Source organism: Strigops habroptila, chromosome 2 (assembly GCF_004027225.2).
Source record: "Strigops habroptila isolate Jane chromosome 2, bStrHab1.2.pri, whole genome shotgun sequence".
NCBI classification, from domain to species: domain Eukaryota; kingdom Metazoa; phylum Chordata; class Aves; order Psittaciformes; family Psittacidae; genus Strigops; species Strigops habroptila.
Window position 1 is genome coordinate 27,497,417 of NC_044278.2, and position 8,297 is coordinate 27,505,713.

The following is an 8,297-nucleotide window of genomic DNA, read 5'->3' on the forward strand; positions in this document are numbered from 1 at the left end:
CCATGTCATAGGTTTAAAAATAAAGAAGGAAAAGTGCTCATTTTCCTATTGAGCCAGGAAAGATTCAGAGTAGAACTCTTCAGAAGGACATGCAAGGACCCCCTTCCCCCCCCCCCTTTTTTTTTCTCTAATTTAGAGAAGTGGAAGAAATAATATTTATAATAATGCTCATTGTATGCTCATGAGAATATAGTGTAGCTTTCTAAGGATGCTATTAAAATAAAAAAGGCGTTATATATGCTAGGTATTGTAGGCAGACATTCAAATAGACCCTATTCCAGAGAGAGTTTGAGTAAGGGATGTGAGATATCCCAGTAACAGGATTAGTGAAGTACAGGATAAACCATAATCTCATTTTAGTTTTAGGACACCATTTTGACTTGCTACCTACAAAACACTTCATTAGATAAGCATTCTGGGCTGTGAGGAGGGATAGTATGATTGCAGGAGGGTAAAACCAGCTTTAGACTACAACTGAACTTAAACCTGATTGGTGGTGGATTATACTGTCTCAAATTTAGGTTTACTTATTCTATAATATATTGCCAATATTGCCTCACACTTAAAAGATGTTATTACTAGCTATTGTGCTGAGCAATAAATGTACATATATAGAAAGAAAAATAACTTCCTGAACTCATTAAAAATGCTAGTATCTGCGAGACAGTTTGATTGTCCACATCATGGAGTATCTGGCCATGTCACATAGGAGTTAGCACATATGTCGTTTCTCTGGCTGCATTAGGATCTGGTTTTGAGAGGAAGCTGAGGAGCAGGCAGCTGATACAACACTTCATTCTGGCAACATCAACCAGAGAAAACCAGGTTGCATGGTCAATATTCACTAGGAAGTCTTGAGGTTATGTTTATAAAGTTCACTAGAAGCTGAATATTTGCTTGTAAATAGTCTTGAACTGAATTGTCAGATAAAAGTATTGTTTGCAGATAGTGGTTTCTTTTCCCTGTCAGCTGGTGAGAAGCTTTTTCTAAGTGCTCCAGCCAGTAAAGAGCTTCCAGCTTTCTATATATCTCTAGATGTATTAAAAAAAAGTTAGGATGCAGTTGAAAACTATCAATAAAATTTTGTAGGTTCTAGTAGTAATTTAAGACTTGTTATAACTTGTGCAGTCTTTGCTAATGAAAACCTGACTTTCAAGTGATTTCATAATGTCCCAAAATTAGAAAGTCAAAGTGAATGTATTTGTAATGCCTCTAGAGGATATCAGAAAAGTGTCATCTGCTTTTGGGATTTCAGTCAGAACCAAATTAAATGAGGAACTTCTTTCTTTGTTCTCTCTCTTTTAGTAAAATAAATAATAATTTAAAAAAACACAAACCATCACCAAGGAAAGAAAACCAGGAAGTGTCAGATTCTGGAAGGCAGAAATCGGTAATTTACAGGATTTCCACATTAAAAAAAAAAAAAAAAAAAATCCATTATTAGCAGGAAAAGAGGTTTCTAGTTTTGTTTTCACATAAATTTGTCACAATTTTCACTTTTTCAAAACCTAGATTTCTGCAGAAGTCTATAATTTCATGAAGAGCCCTTTTGAGAACAGGAGAACCTAGATGCCTGAATAATTTGGGATGTGAAGATTTTGCTTCTATAACTTTTCTTCTTCCAAGCTGCTAATACCTGCCTTGAAATTAAGGGCTAGTAAAGGTCTTAACATGTGTAATATAGATTGTCAAATCTCTCTCATACAGTTAAATAAAAATTTGATTTTCAAGAGTACTGATGTGAACAGATCATCACAAAAGTCCTTTGATTTGGGGTGGGGATGGTGGGGAGAAGGGCAGCTAGCTAGGATTGAGTCCAACCTAGGACTCCTTATGGAGGCCTTGCTGATGTTTTAAACAAGGCCCCAAGTCTTGCTCGCTCACCAGAGTGTGAGCACGCAAATGCATTTGCATCTCAAACACTCATCTTTTTTGAAGCTGGGATGATTTTTGTTGTACAAATGCTACCTGTGCAGTGGCATCTTTTGCAATTTGAAGTGTGCAGTCTATTTTCTTCTTCAAACTATAGATGGCAGCATGACACCGCGTACTGCATGCATTACTGCTGCTCAGTGAGAACAGCTACATAGACGTTTGTTTAAAAACCCCGAATAGTGAATTTAATATTTTTTTTTTTTAATTAGAAGATCAATATCTAGCTTTTTAATCGGCAAATAAGGTTTAGCACTCACCTTGTTAATTTCAACAGATTAGTGATGCAAATGCAGCATACTGATTACTGATGATGTTATATTGAATTCAGGCCTGAGTTCCAAAAGTGTACATTCTGCCTGTAACTTTTCATTCTTGAAGTATGTCATATCTAATAGACTTGAATTCAAGACAGAAATGAGAACAACAGTAAAAATATTATTTCCCAAGTTTTTCTGCATTCTGAATATACTGAAGTTGGAGAGTACATTGAAGTTTCCCTTGAGGCCTGGCCTCTAAGAGCATTGAAGCACCTTTCTAATATTAAATGTGCTATTAATTCAAGGAGCTTTCATATTTTCTGCAAGAGAATAGGTTTTTAATTCTGTGCCAGCTTTGGGCTTTTAAAATATAAATAGGGACAGAAATAGATCACAGTTTAAAAATCAAGCTACTGTTTTCTAAATCATATGACTACTTTAGGAGACTCACTAGCATCCCTGATTTGTTGTCAAGAAATTACGATCTTGACAGTTGCAAAACTGGAATTCTTGCATACTGCACAGCACTGTACTGGGAGGTAATTCCCACAAACGAATATGAGGATGCTTCTGTTCCCTCTTCCCCCCTTCTTGGTGGCCTCTCTTCTACCTGGTTGCTGCTCTGAAGAAGAAGAATGTTGTTTTCAAACAAGCCAAATGGTACATGGTAATATCAAGTGTTTGGTGTAAACAAACAGAACAAACCAAGCTTTGGAAGATGATCCTATGACAAAAGGTCAAAAGTTGGGGCTGTTCAGCCTGGAGAAGAGAAGGCTCCAGAGAGGCCTTATAGCAGCCCTCCGGTACCTAAAGGGGGCCTAAAGAAAGCTGGAGAGGGACTTCAAGACCAGGTCAGATGGGGTTTGGAGCAACCTGGTCTAGTAGAAGGGAGGTGGAGGGAGGTGGAACTGGATGAACTTTAAGGTCTCTTCCAACCAAAACCAGTCTCTGATTGGAAGAAAATATTTGCTTTTACCCATTTTACATAGCAACTGCAGCTCTCAGTTGCTGCCATGTAATACTGCCCCCAAAGAAAACAGGAACAAGAAAGAATTAGCTGAGAATAAAATAGGTGCCTATGCTTAATTATTTTGCTGAGAAACTATGGTAGTATCATTCATGTTGATGTTGGTGTGCCAGATTAAGCCTAAGAGTGTATATTAAAGAAAGAAGAAAATACAAGCTGGTGTGTTAGTTGTAGGTTGAAGCTTTGTGCAGTTCTTAATTGCTTATATAGATAAAATACCTGAAAACTCAGTGATACACACATGCTAATGGTGCCTTCTCCCATACTCTTTTTCCCCACATTAGCTTAAAAAAATACCCCAGACGTGTTAGTTCATGCATATTTGGCAAAGTTTTCTGCCATAATATTACCAAAATATAATTATCCTTTTATATAACTCTTTGTATAGACACAGTAATAAAAGTGCTTTTAGGGATATTAATTTGCTTGTAAAATAACAAGCTAAACTGGAAAACAGCTTTTTTGTTTGAACAATACATAAAAAAGTCTTTGTTCTTGATGTATTAAAATGCAGATGTTAAAAGCAAGAATGTACAGATGTCATAAAAAGAAAACCCTTATTTCAAAGCTGATTATTACTTTACAATTATGAGAAATTTCCAAGAATTTCAAATGCTTTTTCTTAGTAATGGAAAATGACCTGTGTATAATTTCCATCTCAAAAATAGTTTAAAAAAAATCCTTTATTTGAGATGTCAAAAATTATTTCTGCCCCATCTTAAAATCAAATGGTTATGCTTCACCCCGGGGAGTATATTTAACATTGGACTATAAAACTCTGAAAATACAGCCTGAAACATTGATGAAACCAAGCAATAAAATAAGGCGGCATATTAATTCTTCTGTACTCTGTTCCTGTTATGTTGATCTGAAGATCTAGTACTGATCCCAGAAATAGGTTTGTTGACTGGGTTACCTTGTGAAGCTCTTGATGGGGAAAAATAAACTGAGAGGAGGAAGGCTCGATGCTGCAACTGAGGCATTTGCCATGCAGTCGTTCCAATACTTTTGGACATATTCTTCTCTCTGAGATTTTACTTGCAGGCTCACAAATTTAAGAAATATATAAATCAAAAACCTCTGTTTTGCTGAAAACCCAGCTGCTGTGCATTGCTGAGAGTTTGGGTTTGTTTCTCCAAGGAGCTGCGATTTGAAGCTGAGGCTCAAACAGCTGCTGTTGGGGTTGACATTTTGGTGTAACAACTTTTTGATGTTGTTCCCTGGCAAATTCTCCCAGGGAAAATACCTCAAGGAGAAACACGATCTCACATACCGTTGCAGGAGGCATCACACTGTCAAAATTGTTTATTCATAGCCATCTTCTACAGGTGGCATATCACTTCAAAATAGTCACGTTAGTGCTGTATGCATTGTAGCTGTGTTAAGTTCGTATCTGAAGAAAATAATTCTTGTATTGTGTTCTCCCATTAGAAAATGAGTTGCAACAGCTGGAGACAGAGTGGCTCCAGCTGATGCATTTATGAATGCTTGCAAAACTACTTTAAAAGTCAAATTATTCATAAGCAATAGTGGGTTTAATTTTCCCTTTGGATCTCAAGTCAGACTGAGCAAAGCTGATGAATAAGTTTGATGTTTCTCAGCACTGCAACATCCTGATGGGATACTGACAGAAGTCAGCTAGATCACAGACCTCCTTCAATGTTGTTAGCTAGCTAATGAAGGGAAAAAACAAACAAACAAGCAAACAAGCACAAGCTTCGTGGTTTTGTAATGTCCTTTTTGCCTTTCTCTTCTTCTCAGTTTGCCACTATTCGTAAAGACGACTGTGTGCTGCAGGACTATCAGCCTGTAGCATCACCAGTCAAGCCCATGAATTAGTAGGATCCAGGACTATATTCTCCTCCCTGTTCACTGGAATGTGATTTATGATTTATTCTTTTATAAACCAAAAAAATATTGCACAAGCGTGCTTTTGCCAATACGCTTCCGCTATTTTTATCCCCTTTAAAACCTATTTTGTGCTATTCAGATAGGAAGTAAAACACATGAAACAGTGATGTAATATTAGACACGACTTCTCCCACACAGTTTTTAAAATGGTGGCTTAATAATTTTAGGTTTTTACAACTGTAACCCTAAACTGTATATTAGACTAAGTATGGTATATCTTTATCTTTTACTAAATAGTGGTTATCAAAATAAGTGCTCTTTTGTTGTATGTTCTGTTATTCCCACTGTCTTCAATGTTAGCACTGAGCAGTGAGGGATCTAAATGGATAAACTGCTGTGGCAGGGAAAATTACATGTGTAGCTCAAGAACTACAGCTTCGGCACCCCCAGCTGTTATCTCCTTCACAGATAATCTGAAGCAGGGAAGCCTGCAGTCATCACTGTGGCCAAAATTCATGGGCTACTTTGAAATCCCTCTGCATGTCAAGGCCCCATCTGCTCTGTAATTGCATGGAGTTCTTGTCACCTCTCATCTGCATGTGATACGTGGATTTCAGTTCTCTTCTGGAGAAGGTTGCTAACATGGAAATCATCAAGTCTGTTTCTTCAGCTCTGCTCTGAGGCTTTAACTGTCTCATGGCAAATAGTGTAACATGGCTACAATGTTAGTGGATCTGGCAGGAGGGCACAGAAATGTAGGTTATAACAAGGCTTTGTAACAAAATTGCAATATCAATATTAAGAAAAATTGAAGCTAAGTGGCAAGGATCCTGTTGTTGACATATGCTGAATGAACAAAGACAAGCTTGAAAAGCTCAGTGAATATACTTTCAAATTCTGTGTTCTTCCAGGGCTGAAGAAACTTAGAGGAATGGGACTCACTGCAGGAACAGTAATTGCAATAAGTACTTTGGTTGCTGCACAGAAATATGCCTATCTGACTAGATGCCTAGTAAACTCCAAGGTAAAGTACCTGTGATTGTGATTAATTTTGCTACTGCCATCAGTGATGTTGGCAGAGGGATTTGGTTACCTAAAGATAGGTGTTCAGTACCATTTCAGGGATGTGATTCTCCTATATGTCTTATCTCTTAGGTTCATGTCATGTCTTATATACCTGATGGCACTTACTACTATACTTGAAGTATAATATACTTAATTGAAAGAAGAGTTGTTATAGCACTGGACATCAAAGTACTCTTTAGACATTGCAGTGGAAAGCCACCAGTCAACCTAGCAAAATTGGGAAAGGTAACTTTAAATGATGGTACAGAAAGCTTTGGCAGTTCTCCAGCTTCACTCAGAGACGTTTGAAAGTGGATGTAGGTAGTACAGTTTAAGGGCTCACTGGTGGTTTTTCTCAGAAGACTTCTCATTCCAGGAATCAGATTAATTTGGGAAATGGGAACTTCAGATTAAAAGAAGACATTTTAAAGCTCTGGACAACAAAGCACCCTTTATGTATTAAAATAAAGCCAACAGCTAACCAAGCAAAATTGGGAATTATCATACTGTTGAAACAAATATGCAGGAAACCATATTGTAGTCAGTAAATAAATCATAAGAATCAAAACAAGTTTGTGAGGGGAAGCCAGAATTCTTAATTCAGGAAAAATGAATCAGGACATAAGGTTGAAATTAGGGGAAACTACAAACTGCTAAAAGGAAGTGGTTGTTCTTGTATTGTATAATTTGACATGGATGATTTTAGTGTTCCATTTTTAAAGCTATTTTAAGACTAGCTTTGAAACCAGACTTTTTGCCTATCCAGACAGTGAGCTTGGAAGCAGGCCTCAGTAGCTACTCAGTAGTGCCTTCTGCAGTGCTTTCATCAAAAGCTACATTTACAGGTCAGACAAGTTAGTACACCCTTTTTCAGCATCAAGGTGAGCGGAATTGGTGGGCACATCCAGACAGCGCATAGACATCTGTGTTAGTTGAATGAGGTAAGAGGATCAGGAGCCTGCTGAGCTTCTAGTCACCTTGAGATTGTTCATCAAGAGTCTTCTCGGCATAGTTAGAAAGACCAAAAGAAAATCTGAAAAATCAGGTATTTTGTTTAGTTAAAGCTTTATTCATTATAGTAACTGTGGGCATCAAATACTACGAGGGTGTTAGACAATGGAATAAAACCTGTTATGAACAGCAGATTAAGTCTTCTGTTTTCATATCGCTCTGATATTCTTCAAACAAATCTACATTGAATTGAGCACTTCAAATATGAACTTGTTCTGGTTAGAGATTCTGGATAGCAGGATAATGTTACTAGTTGTATGCATTTCAAATGTTAGCGAATGGATTTTAACAAGTGTTGGCAGAACCAGTAAACATTAGCCCCATTGTATGTATTTGTAAACTAAGCCTATAAACTAGCTAATTTAGTACTTGAGGCTGCCCTAGTGTCCCAACAGTGCTTGTGTATCCAATATACCTTAAAGATTGTTACCTGGGCATAGAAGCTGTGTTGAAACTCTTAAGTTTGACCCTTGCTACCCTTATCTGCAAGACACGTGGCTGAATCTGAGCATAGCAAGACCACGGGAAGCAATTCTGTAATTCAGTTCTTGTCTTTCTCCTCCACCTCTCTGTTGGCCGTGCACAGCATTATGTCTAGAACAAGAAACAAAAATATGAAAAAATATTACTATAATTTGATCTATTTAAATGTAGGCTTTCAGATAAGAAACATATAGAGAAGGAAAGCTCACATAGTCATTTGAATTGTATGAGTCCAATCCTTCAATCTAACTGTAAATATCACTGAAAGCCTAATTCAAAGAACTATTTAGTTTGAAGTTAAAAGGCAATAGAACATATATATATTTTCTCACTCTTTCCTCCCTCCTCTTTGCAAAGAAGCCTACTTAATAAAGTAAGCTTCCCAAGAAAGAGAGACAGTGGTAATATGAATATGTAGATGACAGCCATGCCAGGAAGAACCACTCAGTATTGAACATGTTTGTAATAGCAGAACTTGATTCAAGAAAATGTCTTGTTTCAGAAGTTGAAGCTGAAAGATCCCTGCCAAATCCTCTGACTGAGAAGAAGAGGGTGACTGCTGTTAGGCTGGTTTCTTGGAGCACTGGCACCTTCTTTTCTTTCTTTATCAAGTTGCAGATGACTGGTCTGTTTTGCTTGAGCACACTGCAGAAATTGCATGTGTTTCC